The 13173-nt window shown below is 41.3% G+C and overlaps 1 protein-coding gene across 3 annotated transcripts in view; it reads right to left on the reverse strand.

Moving 5' to 3' along the window:
• The window catches only part of tmem121ab (transmembrane protein 121Ab), a 41982-nt gene extending 32283 nt beyond the window's left edge, over positions 1 to 9699 (reverse strand). The window contains exon 1 of one of the 3 annotated variants that reach the window (XR_010911324.1): positions 9269 to 9699. The gene's annotated coding sequence lies outside the window, so the exon portion shown is untranslated. Of the gene's footprint in view, positions 1 to 8543; positions 9057 to 9268 lie in introns of those variants that run through there. The other 2 variants (XM_067482961.1, XM_067482962.1) reach the window with 2 other exon arrangements.
• Between the last annotated feature and the right edge of the window lie 3474 nt (positions 9700 to 13173).

A 13173-nucleotide genomic window follows, 5' to 3' on the forward strand; every position in this document is an offset into this window, starting at 1 on the left:
CAGCCCCTGTGGTGGCCGCAGTCCCTGTCTCTGGCTCTGACATGAAACTATGGGCATCAACCCCAGGCTAACAGTGCCAGAGCCCTGTGTGGACTAGGATGAAGCACCCACTGCCGCTTTAGCTCCGGTTCCAATAACAACACCCACATAAATGGCCTATATGGGCTTTTAATAAGTGTTTGAACAAACTGCTTCTGCTTTTGTTTGATTACTTTCAAGGGCATAGAAGTGTCTGTTTGGCAGAGTGGGCTTCCACCTGCCGAAATACATTGCCGGGATGATAATAGCATTTGACTTCGATTGAGGGCTTTGCAACGGCCGAGGCGTGAATTGTTTCATCTTTGTTTATCAATGTTTTTCTCAAGGTTTTCGGGCTAATTGCAGAGCAGTGGGTTGCAGAAAACAGGAAGAGCCCACGAGCACTTTTGAATGTACTCTTCAACTTTCTCCTAAGAGCACACAGACATGCATATGTTGTTGTGCATTCACACACAGGCACCAACATAAAGACAACAGGCATAGATAAGAAACACTATGCTTGTGTATTCGAGCCCACATACAGAAAACCTGGCCGTACACATGAGAGTACATCACTGATGGGTGTGTTTATGTCCTTACATTATCTGCGGCATGTTGGTGCTGGTGTTTTAAGGGCTTCAGAGAGAGAAAGAACGGAGATAGGGAGGCGAGGTAAGGTGAGGAGAGATGGAGGAAGAGAGAAACAGCAGAGGGGAGGAGAAGGAGGGCAGTGGGAGAAGGAGGGGAGCAGAGCCCTGCATCTCCAGAGTCGTCCTGCACAGCCCAGGGGCAGTGACACAGCAGCAGCAGCTGCTTCTGCCTTTCAGAGCTACTGTCACAGTCATGTGAAGCAACATTTATCCCCCCAGCAACAGCTACCAGCAGCTGCTGTGGACTAATCAGTCCACCAGTGCTGGCTACAGCTCAACCGAGGGACTCTGACTTTTCCCCTTGTCAGCCTTGATCTTTATCGATGCTGATATACACTGCGCTCGCTGGGCTGAAACGTACAACACGCGGGCAATAATGTCCTACAGATGGGTCAGGTGGCCCCATAGAGCAGGGTTAATTCTCTGCCATCGTGGCCACCCTGCTGCACCTCGCAAAGCCAGTGAGCTTGTGGAGGGCTGGCAGAGGCCGAAAAGTGGCAAACGAGAGGGGAATACAGAGGAATGTGCAAGAGAGTGCGGACTGTGAGCACAACGTGGCCTGTGTGTGTTTATGTTTCTGTGGTAATTGAATCATGAGATCCCCTGTTTTTGGACCACTGCGCATGCAGCCTGTACTAGCTTGGGTGCTGACTCCGTGGGCCCGACTTAATTACAAGCAAACATGTACACTGTAATTACACACAACCACACCTGCACATCGGCACCAGGTCTGACAAAGGTTGTGCAAACAGTATTTTCCACAGCAACAGTTTCGACTTGCTGCATTAGACATGCTCAGAGGACGACTCAATGCCGTTTCCTCATTATCACTGTACGCATTCTGCTTGGACAGTGCTGATATAATATAACCTTCACCTTGGCTGTTTCTGTCCATTAGCAAATAGATAAACAGCACAGCAGGATGCTGTCAGCTCAATATGTTGAAGCAGTGAAGATGATATTTTTATACTGTTTAGCTGGTTAAAATATCTCACAGTGTAGCCTGTTCTTCAACCTTCAACTTTCAGCATGAAGCTACCGCATACAAAAAGACATATGTTGGCAAATAGTGTAACTGCCAGCTCATGTAAAGACACACAGACGCACACAGGTTTCTCTTACGGGCACATGCACACTTCACACCGTACACAAATCGACAAACATATCCAGGGTGTTGACATACACTTAGTAACAAGCTGTGTCTGGTGGATCAGCTTGTTTTGCAGATGATCTTAGTTTGTCTCGCTTCTACCCAGCGTGACAGACGTACAGAGGGGACCACCTGAAGGCCAAGTCTCCGCGTCACCCTGGGACTGTGATCAGAACTAAAGAAACGTATGAAGGTGTCATTAAGTCTATAAAACATAACAATGTCCCCCATCTTTTTAAATTCGGGTTGTTAATGTCTGGAGTATTTGAGTTTGGATGTAGAGATAGTTAAAAATCTAAGAATGTGTGGGTCTACAAGTCTTCAGAACATGCTATTTGTCAAATTTTATGCAAGAAACTCTGCTGGAGGGACAAACACCATTTTTTGAAAAATATTACCCTAATCTATTGATTGGACATTGATATTAGCTTCACAGTATAGAGCACTGTCCAACATTTCAGTCCAAAACCTCCCTTTAAATTTTTGATTTGGTTAAGATCTGTTGACTCCAAAGGCCAGAGCCCATCAGGCCAGCATAAGCCACTTCATTTAGCCAGCTCATGTTGAATACTGTAGATTACCAGTAAACGTGCATGTTCAGTGATACAGCAGTCCCACAGAGAGTGAGCAGAGCACTGATGGTTTGAAGTACTGTACACTGCCATGATGGAAAGAGTGCATTAGATATACTGGACAGTGTGCTGCAGTGAGAGGAGAACACCGTGTGAGTGTAGTAGCAGATTGCTTGTATTTCCATCTTTATAGTTTGAAATTGTGCGATAAACTGAAGGATTGAGTGTCTTCGTGGGCTGAAGAAATTCTACTGCAGCTCGATCTAAATAAACCACTTGAAAAAAATGAAAGCCCAAAACAAGGTTGTTTTTCTTTGCTAATAAAACATGACACTTAGCATATAAATGATTCACATGCTGTAATTTGCGTGACCCTTTGTCATCTGAATTTGTAATAATTCTACAGTCCTCTTTCCTCTTTTTCCATTGGTTTGTCACCAATCTGTAGATTTCACTAGGGTGCTAAATGAACTTCAGAAATGTGGAATGTATCACAAAACGTGTCACGTTTAAATGCTCAGCCTCTGTATGTGATGTTAAATTAAAAAGCTATTTGCTGCAGAAAGAGATTTATGGTTTTCAGAAAGGAAAACTGTTAAGACCCTATAACACCTCACATTCACTGGTACAGTAGACTGCTTCCTACCCACAAACACATAGTGTCACAGGCACAAAACCTACACACACTTCAAAGCACAGACCAATACAAGCTCATGCACATTCTCAAATGGTTGAATAGATTACCACACACATGCACACATATCTACACAAACATAAAAACACGGAATCCATACACACACATATACACTTACCATCTGGACAAGTGGACATACAGTACTTGAAGTAATGACGCAAGAGGATGGAAATGAGTCGGGAACACATGCAAACGGGAGCGAAAATGAAAAAGGAGTCCTACTGTGACACTCTCGTTATGCATAGAAGTGTGTGTGCACAAATGAAGTCACAGCTATCCACGCTTTCTAATAGATTAAGGTGCTAGTAGGTGCTTTTTGTGCCGACAGTCCAGGCATTTAGATCCACAAAGTTGCGCTTGTTGTCAGCTATTTGGTATAAAAACTTTGGTGGATATGTAAATGGAGTCTACAAACATAGAGACACAACTTCCTCTACCTGCCTTCCACAGAGAACTCTGCATGAAAAATGGCTTACATTCCTACTTAAAATCATTACAAAGAAAACTGCCTCGGTGGGATACAATGGCATATTAATGTTTATGGATACATAAATCCTCTAGAGTCTACAGATACAGTACATTATCTTGCTCTGTTCATTTTTGTATGTGACTCAGTTTAGGCCAAAGCTGCAACAAGAACGTAGTGAAAATAAACAACCGTAGAGCAACAGTAAAGCGCATGAATTAGAAATTAGGTTGACATAGAGAAGTTGAATGTCAGTGTGCTGTTGGCTTTTATACTGCATCACTAACTTCACACTGAGGAAACATGAAGGCAGATAGCTACATAAATACATAATTAGTTAATCCTTATATCTAGTACACAGAACAGCTTTGTCAGTGTTTCCTAAATGTCCCCAATAATTATACAAATAATAGAAATGTTTTCTGATCTATGACCTCTATGATTGAGGTGTACTTCAGATTAGGAAAGTTTTTTCTTTTTAATTGACAATGACAATAAATCGAATCTTAAATCTTAAAATTTATCACTGCTTCTTGCTGGAAAAAAAATCCTCTTGATGACATCATCTGGAGGAGTACTTCAGTTCTAATGATGTCATGTAGTTGCTCATAAAATGTGCGTTGTGGTCTTGGACAGTCTTGTCCTTGAGAACATTAAAATGATTAAGTAAAAGTAACATGTACAAAATGTAACAACATTACAAAATTGTCCCTGGTAGGTTATATCCTGGCTGGATGAAACCAGAATTTAAATTATCTAGGTTATAGTTGGGTGGCTATGGTTTTAAAAGCAATTTTGTTACGCTTAAGGAAGGATTGCGGTGATTGATAAAATAAACCAATGCTCCTGATGTGTTATGTGATGGAAATCATGGTTTCTCGGACACCCGTGCATGATCCCTGGAAGTCTTTGATGTGGTAAAAACATTATATTACTTCCACTAGTGCTTCTGGGAGAAGAAACAGCAAAACAGTCTTTCCTTAACCTGAACTGTTCTCTAGCTGTCTCATGGTATATTTCTGAAAGCAGGTATCATAAAAATCCTCTAAGTGTGTTGCAGAATGGTCCAAGCTGGATAGTGAGAGAACATACTGTGGATAATGACCCACATACACACTGTATATCCTGTAAATGCATGTATGATTAGTGCAGCGGTTGGCATGGCAAGCTGCAGACATCACGGCGTGCATCTGCAAGACTCCTCTCCTCACCACAGACCAGGCCACTCCACTTGAGGTGATTGATTTGCCATCAGTTCTGTATCCCTGATAACTGCATGCCTGGAGGGCTGCAATGGCTCCAATATTTCACTGCTCTATACTTCCACAGCCACACCGTTTAAAGCAGGGTTTTCAAGTGTGTGTGGATGGTATGGGTGCATATATGGGTATATATAGCACATGCTCATGATGGGTCTGTGTGTGTGTGTGGTAGCTGCTGTACATGATGACATTTGTAGTAATGACATGCCAGACATTTCTGCATGGATACTTTACATTCTGCTCCAGTGAAATGTCTTTGTCTTGACAACAAGCGTGTACTGAGGCAAATTAGCTGAGCTAGAAGGAGAAAAATGCCCACAAAACAGGGATAAAGAAAAATCTTTAACCATCAAGCAGATGGTGCTGAATTTTGTGATACAACACCTACCTATCTAACTCAGGCCTGATACATTTGTTTGTTCCTCTAGTAACACTTTAAATTTTAAAGGTTTTGATAAGTATCCTGTTAAGCTGGAAAACATGTCATTTATGATGAGCGTGATTTTTTTTTAATTGGATTTAATCATATTGAGTTAAAAGATCTTCCATTCAGGGCAGTTTGCTTCTCAGCTGGAATAATAGCAGTTACTGAACTATAACCCTTACGTAGTTACCTTACCTATTTCTATTTTTGCCAAAATCATTTTGGCTGTTTGTTTTCCACAGTAATTCGCTTGCTGCCGACAAATCATTTCAAAAAGCTCAGTAATATAAAGGCCTTTATTCTATCGTGAATGACTGTTTATTCTCAGATAAAACTGTAGAAATGTTTTTGACAGCACCTCGTTGAATATAAAACCCCTATTTTATCATAAGAGCTCTTTTCGTTAGATTTGTCTTGATTAGCACTCAAAAAGTCAATGAATTTTCGGGCTCTTTAGGGAAAACCAGCAGACCGTTAACTGAGCACCACTTTCTTTGCCGGATTTTGGAAGCCTCTGGTTTGTGCAGAAGTGCTTCAAGTAGTGTTTAATTTAATTTTACTGTTTAATTTTTGTAATTCTTGGAATGTTATGCTATTATCGGGAAAGGGTCAGACAATTCTGTGACCAGTCAATGGCATTTACTTATCTACCCTTAAGGACAGTATATCAGGTTTTTTAAAATCAATAGCTTTGGTATTTATTGGTACATACTGTGTACTGTTTGTGTACTGATCTTTCTATGGTTGTGTGGATAAATATTAGTTTGATATCCTTGTTTTTGACATATATTCCACAACTTTAAAGGGCAGTTTTAGGGTCAAGACTTGTTTTTAGTGATAAGAGTAGAGTTAAAGGTTGCCGTGAAGAATTTAGTGGAAATGTTAAGGCTGGGATGAGGGTCTACGTAAATTGTTACGTCCATAAGTGAACTAAACTAAAAGAACAAGGTGTGTTTGTGTGTGTGGTGATTAGAGACAGAGGAAAGCAGGCAAAGTGGTGCCCGTTTTTTCACCCAGCTGCTGTGCTCACATTAGCATAGATCATGCAGCAATCCATAATACATGGCTCGTTAACAAGGTTGGTATTTTTGATCCATAATTAAGGACTATATTTTCAAAGAGGGTTAAAGATGTAATGGCTGCAGCATGCTTTCCATTCTGCCACTCCAAGGCCATGTTATTCTACAGTATGCTAACTATTGTTTCTGTGTGCCATTTGGCTATTGATTGGAGTGGATGCCATTATGTCAGTGAGATTATGGCCCCCCAAAGCAGAGAGATTCAGAAGTGGAAAACCAGTCACTGAGAACTGATGAGATGAGTGCTTGCTACATCTGATGCAACGGCAGCTGTGTTTCAGCAAATGATAAAAAGAGAAGCACGGCACAGAACCATACAGCTTTGCGTGGCATGGCCCAGCCTTGCCCAGAGTAGAGCCTAGCACGGCAAAGAAAGAGCAGTCACAGTTCTCTAGTTTCTGTCTGTGCCAAAGGGAACTATAGAAAAACACAGGGGAGTTAATCATACTGGCTGCTCTGGACACACTAATGTTTTTCTTTTAATTGGCGTGCCTCATTGCGAACTGATATGTTCTGTGACAGCCATTGCCTCCGAGATTGTCTTTAAATGATCTTTCAAAATGACCACAATTCGCTATATGGTGGCGTGAGGGAGAGGGGTTTTCAGATGTCCGGGATCACTGAGAAGGGGGTTGTGGAGCTGGAAGGGTGTTCACTGGAGGGGGGTGTTCACTTCCTCAGCCAGCTCTCTTGCCTGGCTGGCCCATCATGTATTTAGGGGAATATTGAATCTAATTGCATTTCTAGCAAGGGGCCTGAATTTTAAGAGACCCATAAATGGAAATCCAGGCATGCAGGAACATGATCCACTGTGCAATGTGCATACTCCAGAAAAGCAACTCTGCAATCTGTGTAATGCAAAAATCCAAAGCAGAGTCCGTCAACATGCTGTGTCCTGGATGCCAATGAGGACTTGTTACCACTGACCCATAATGCTTTTCATTGTGCCATGTTTTTCAATGAGCCACAGTTTGAGACAGTGCACCAGTTAAACCCTTTAGGTGGTAAAGGGCTTTTAAAAAGGCTTTGCAAACACATTGAGATAAATGCCTTGAATGCTCAAAGATTCATTTCTAGCTATACAAACACAATTTAGGGACAGTTGATAAACAGGTGTGGGGCCCTCCCTTCATATTGCCACTGTTCAAATTCAAATTCATGGTATGTTTATCGTATAATAGATTGAGCATGGAAAATTCATTTGCATTTAGTTCATCCCCATGAAATAGAGCAGCAATTTCTATACAGTAGTGCCCAGAGCCTATTAACCCAGAGGCAAAACTAGCATATCAATATGTGCTGGCTTTCTCTCAAGGACACTAGAGTTGAAGCCCTGTGGCAAAAACTTTGCTATGATTCACACTTGTTTTCTTCCTCCCACTAAATTCTTGTCGCTCACAGTCTGAACTAACATATCAGACTCACTTAATGCAGAGCCGAGAGTTATCACACATCCAGTGTAATCAAAATCCTAATGAACATCATTAAAATCAAGGCTTTAAAAGCCGAGGCTTACGTCACTCTGGGTTTTCATAGTCATGTTATATGTGTGTCTGTGTGCATGCCAAATTGTGTGTTAGCACGCTATCAGAGCCCGTTTGAGCACCGCAGGCAAAAAAACATGGAGGTCACCTCTCATTCAAAACAGGCCTGACATGGGCATTTTTCTTCCTTTACATTTTGAGAATTAATTTTCTTTATGCAAGAGAGCAGACAGTTCAAGTGATGCATGGAGTGAGCAAGAAACACAGAGGCTGGGTGGCAACATCAATTTCAAGCACCAGTCTGGTTACCAAAAGGTGTGCAGCTGGGATTACAAAGACTAATGCAAATAATTCAGGAAGTACATGACACATTGAGGTTGCAGCTTTCATCCAATTATTAAAATGGAATGTTGTCTCAACGGTTTGGTCTGTCACAATTTGCAATTTCTGATTCTAAACTCAAAAGTGGGGAATTCTATTTATAGCTAAATGAACAGATTATAACAAGACAAATAAAAGCAGCAACTATTTATAACGTTCGAGTCTTTGCTTGCAAAGGGAAATGTATTTAAAACTTGCAGATTTGTTTACTTTGGGTCTATTTATTTTAGCTCTGGTTAAGTTGGAGTTCAGATTTATGGCTGTTTATTATACATTGTTTTAATATCTAGCACATAGTGTGAACCTCCAAATCATTTTAGGCTTCGTAATTGTTAACCCTGCAACATTAACTTGTTGACTCACTTGGTCGAAAACACAGCGGGTCATGGAGCCTCAGGCAGCGGCCATGTTTCTTGTTGAAGTGCCGTCGAGCAATAAATCGAACAGGATGCTCGCTTTCCCGTAAATCTCTCGGTGGGGGTGAGAAAGCACGTGGGTCATGAGGGTCATATATTTCCTCACTGTCTTTTAGCTTCACGCTGTGTGCAGGGTGGGGGTGGTGCGTGCGTGCGTGCGTATTGGTGGGGGCCTCGGTCGTGGGTGGACTGATTTTTCCGCGTAGACCGGAGGCACGAGCCGCTGCTGCTGCCTGGGCACGCGCTGACTCTTCAAAAAAAATAATAAATAAATAAATCAACAAAATAAACTGAGGAGAGCAAACGGAAGCTCACTGGTCACCGAAGCTTAGCGGGGGGGGAAAATGATGATAGCGGCTGTATTCATGGTTCGGCACCTTAAACCGCATTAGAGCGGTGGGAAGAATCAACTAGGCGGATAGAAAGTGTTAACTTACTGTGCAGGAAAACTGCGCTCACTGTGAATCCCCCCGCCCCCCCCAAATCACCCCAACCCAGACTATTCCCTTTAGTAGTGGCAGGCGTCTTTCTCTCTCCGAGGCAGCGGTGAAACAATTCGTAGCAGGCTCAACATATTTGATTTATTTCTTTCCCTCGCAGCCTGCAGTTTTCCCACTATCAGGAGGTCAGAGGGGAGAAGAAAATCTGGGGGTTTCAACTCTGCTGGCTTACCTCCAGCAGACGTCAGGCGCTGTCCAGCGTGCCGAAACGCTCAGTCTCTGCCCATGGTGCTGAACATCATTGCAGGCTCAGGAAAGGCTTTATAAATCCGCTGCGAGGAGGCGTCGCTAACGCCGGTCCAACAGCTGCTGCCGCTGCCGCCGCTGCCGCTGCCGCCCGTTAAGTTGCGCTGAAGAAAATCCAATTCCCAGCCGCGTGTCCAGCACTATGCAGACTGCAGGAGACGCGGGGCGACTATGTCTCAAAGGAAAAACAAAGCATGAATAGAAATATAAATGCCGAAAGTGTAGGCAGCCTGTTGTCTAAATGGAGCCGCTTTGGCAAGTGTAACTGCTGAGGCTTCTTGCTGCTTCCTCTGGATGGGCTCAACCATCTCTCCCTCTCCCTCTCTCTCTCCCCCTCTCTCTCTCAGTCACCGTTCAATTCAGATACAATATGTTAGAGTGACAGGACTGAACCTAATAGCCTCCCAGTATCCTATAGGCTACAGTAGATATGAGGAAATGACTGCCAATACTTAAAGAGAAATCATTTAGCATTAGCTTTATTGGCAGTGATGTGATAAAGAAACATTCACTTTGATTTAATTCAATGCGACTGTGCCAGAAATTATGTCTTCATATCTCTCTCTCTCTCTCTCTCTCTCTCTCTCTCTCTCACGCACACACACACACACTCACACACATGTCCACACAATTGAATATAACCAAATTTATGGTCAATTTACTTATATAGAGGGAACAACCATCTGTTTCAGGCACCTCCTGCCCTGCCATTTAGTGTGCTTGTGTCTTTTGTTCCTAACAGAGCAACAGTTTCCCACAGATTATGCAGTGGTAAATGACAGTCAACAACACTGGGGTAGGGATTAGACCAAGTGTGATAATTAATTTGGGAAGGGTGCCATTCAAGTAGTACAGCAGGATGCAGATAGCAATATAATAAGAAGCTGTGATGTTATGGGACATTGAAAGACCACAGTGTAGGGTCAGGTCACTAACCCCAAACTAATTGGTTCTATAGAAGATTAACATGCATGAGACAAACATGAGAAAGACACAAAATCAACTGTTGGGAATCAAAGTGAAAGCAAAGTGCATTGAGAATACAGTATCTATAGATTGTCTCTTTGCAGGAAAAATAATAATTGCCATGTGTGTTTTTAGGGCTTTAAATGTTGACAGTGCTGGACAGATTGAAATTCTGACCTTATGATGGTGCAAGATGAAAAGTCAGAGGATCATTAAAGTTAATACAATTTATCCTGAAGGGATTATAAATGTCAGTACCAAGTTTCATGACCAACATTTGTTGAGGGATTCCACTCAAAATCACAAAGGTCAGCTTCATAACTGTGCTAGAGAAAAAAGGTAGGGGACAACCAACATCTTTAGAATATATCTTTTGAAAGCAATGAATGTTCGCATCCAATATTTCACCAGATAAAGGAAAAAAAAAAAAAAGATCAGCTGTGCAGAAAAGTCCGGGATTTGTCTTCTGAAGACTATGAATGTTAGTGTAAAATGTCATTGGGATTCATTCAGTCTGGACCAAAACAGTGAACAGACCAAGTAAAAAGAGAGCCATGCAATGATGTAACGATAAGGAAAGATAAGGTCACTAATTTCATATCAACTAACACTGACATAGTAAAAGTTAGTATATAGCCAGCAGTATTACATTTAAATGCCATGGTATGTTAAAAAATACACTCAAGTATACGGTAAAGTCATGGTTGAAGTACCATACGCTCTATAGGCTCGCTATGCCCCTGTAGGGGTATAACAGGAATATTATAGCGCCTTTCCATCAGGGATTTGGCTGCCCCCCCTCCCTGTAGAGGACAGGAGTCTGCTGTATCTCATTAGCTTTCAAAACCACATCCATATAGTGTGACTGCGCACAGCTACTTCAAATCAAGTAGGCACAGAAAAGCCCTCCCGCAATGGATCGTCATTTAAAAGTTATTCAGAACCCACACGTACCAGCATCACATTAAAAGTAATTTTCAATGATTAGGGTTTTCATAAGCCAATCAGTGCCGATTAGACTCGGGGATAGAGGGAGATGCGAGGTGACTGTCTGAGTGAGCTTTGATAGAGGGGGGGGAGATCAGAAGGTTATTCCTCGGTCTGAGTCAAAGTGAATGTAGGATGAAGAGGTGTAAAATATTGAGGATTCCCCCCTCCTGTCCTCTTGGATCACTCACTCCAACTTCAACATTATGTAATAATTTCTTTTTTATGTTTTTAGGGGGTGGGAAACATTGTTCTCTGGCTGCCAAGAGGATGACTGAAGTTGTGAGAAATATAATTCTAAGGTAGCTACCTATGTGAATCCAGCAGAATTTAAAGAGGCTGAGAAAACCATTTGATACAAGTTATGTATTTAATTTTATAGCATTCTATAAAAGAAAACAGTGCAGATTGTGCTTAAAAATGCTTCTGTATGGCCACACAACTCCTCCTTACATACACAACTCCTCTCTCTCTCTCTCTCTCTCTCCTTCTCTCTCTCTCTCTCTCTCTCTCTCTCTCTCTCTCTCTCTCTCTCTCTCTCTATATATATATATATATATATATATATATATATATATATATATATATATATATATATATATATACAATACAGACGCAAGCAAGTAAATAATCAATAAAGCCCAATCTTAGAGCCAGATAAGTGCACCAGTAGGTGTATTTTAATAATGTGTCTGACCGGAACGTCACAGATGAACTGGTGCCAATCAGATCTGAATGCAGTGTAGGACTAAGCGTAAGCTGTCCAGCTTCCAGTTTGACTGTTTTGGTTCACCCTCACTATGATTTTCTGCACCAGCAGACAGCTGTTTTAGCAAAACAACAACAAAAAGCTCTACAAACCGGCTTGCTGCACCTGCTGAGCACCAAACAGATGACAGACACAGTTTGCGACTTGCTGGCGAACGCAGTGGAGCATTTAGCAGCCAGAGTGTTAATAAGCAACAGCATGGTAACAAGTTTGTCTTGTCGAGCTGAAATGTGATGATACGTGAATCTTCTGTTCACAAAATTTCTGCCCAAGTGGCTTAAAAAGACATATTTGTGGAAAAAATTTACTTAAAAGTATCAATATTGCGTTGCACAACATCCCTGTGAAGCTGTATTATATTATCATAATTTTTGATGATAAATTATATAGATGCTTGTACAGTATGTAACAATTCAACATTGTAGTTAGTAAACTACAAGACTTTTTACTTAATCTAGTGCTGATAAATGCATAACATTTTTTCAAGCCTGTCATATATGTTAGATTTTTACTTTTAAATCTGTAAATAAGAATTTAAGTTAAGGGTGAAAGCACAGCGTTTGACCCAGTAAGAAAGTGAAGTCGAAGAATAAAGTAGTACGAAAAGAAACACAGAGCATCTAATTCGTAATAAACCACAATGATTGTATGAAGGAAAATGCTTTTCTTGTATTCTATATTCATACAGTTCCCGGTGATACTGAGTAGCTTATTGAACTTAATAAATCTGTCTTCATGAAACAGGATTTGTGGTGGTAAAGAAATGACTAATGAAAACAAGAAAAGTATACAATGTTGGCCTAACTGAGTCAGTAAATCAGTGGGTTCAGATTCAATTGTTCTGACAGAAAACAGAAGAGGAACCAATATGTGCTCTGTCTTAGATTTATACTGTTGCCACTTCTCCTCCTTGCCTTGCACTTTGAAACATTAAGGAGCCATTAGCTCTCATTATTTTAAAAACTGATGAGTGCTGAGATTATATTTATATATACCTGTATATGTCTTAAATGTCATACTTTTGCTCATGTCATCTCTACAAATATGCAAACATTCTTGAACTGAAGCAGTTTAAACCTTCATACCTCAATACATTGGAATCCTGTCAT

The sequence above is a fragment of the Channa argus genome, chromosome 17, assembly GCF_033026475.1.
Source record: "Channa argus isolate prfri chromosome 17, Channa argus male v1.0, whole genome shotgun sequence".
Classification (NCBI taxonomy): domain Eukaryota; kingdom Metazoa; phylum Chordata; class Actinopteri; order Anabantiformes; family Channidae; genus Channa; species Channa argus.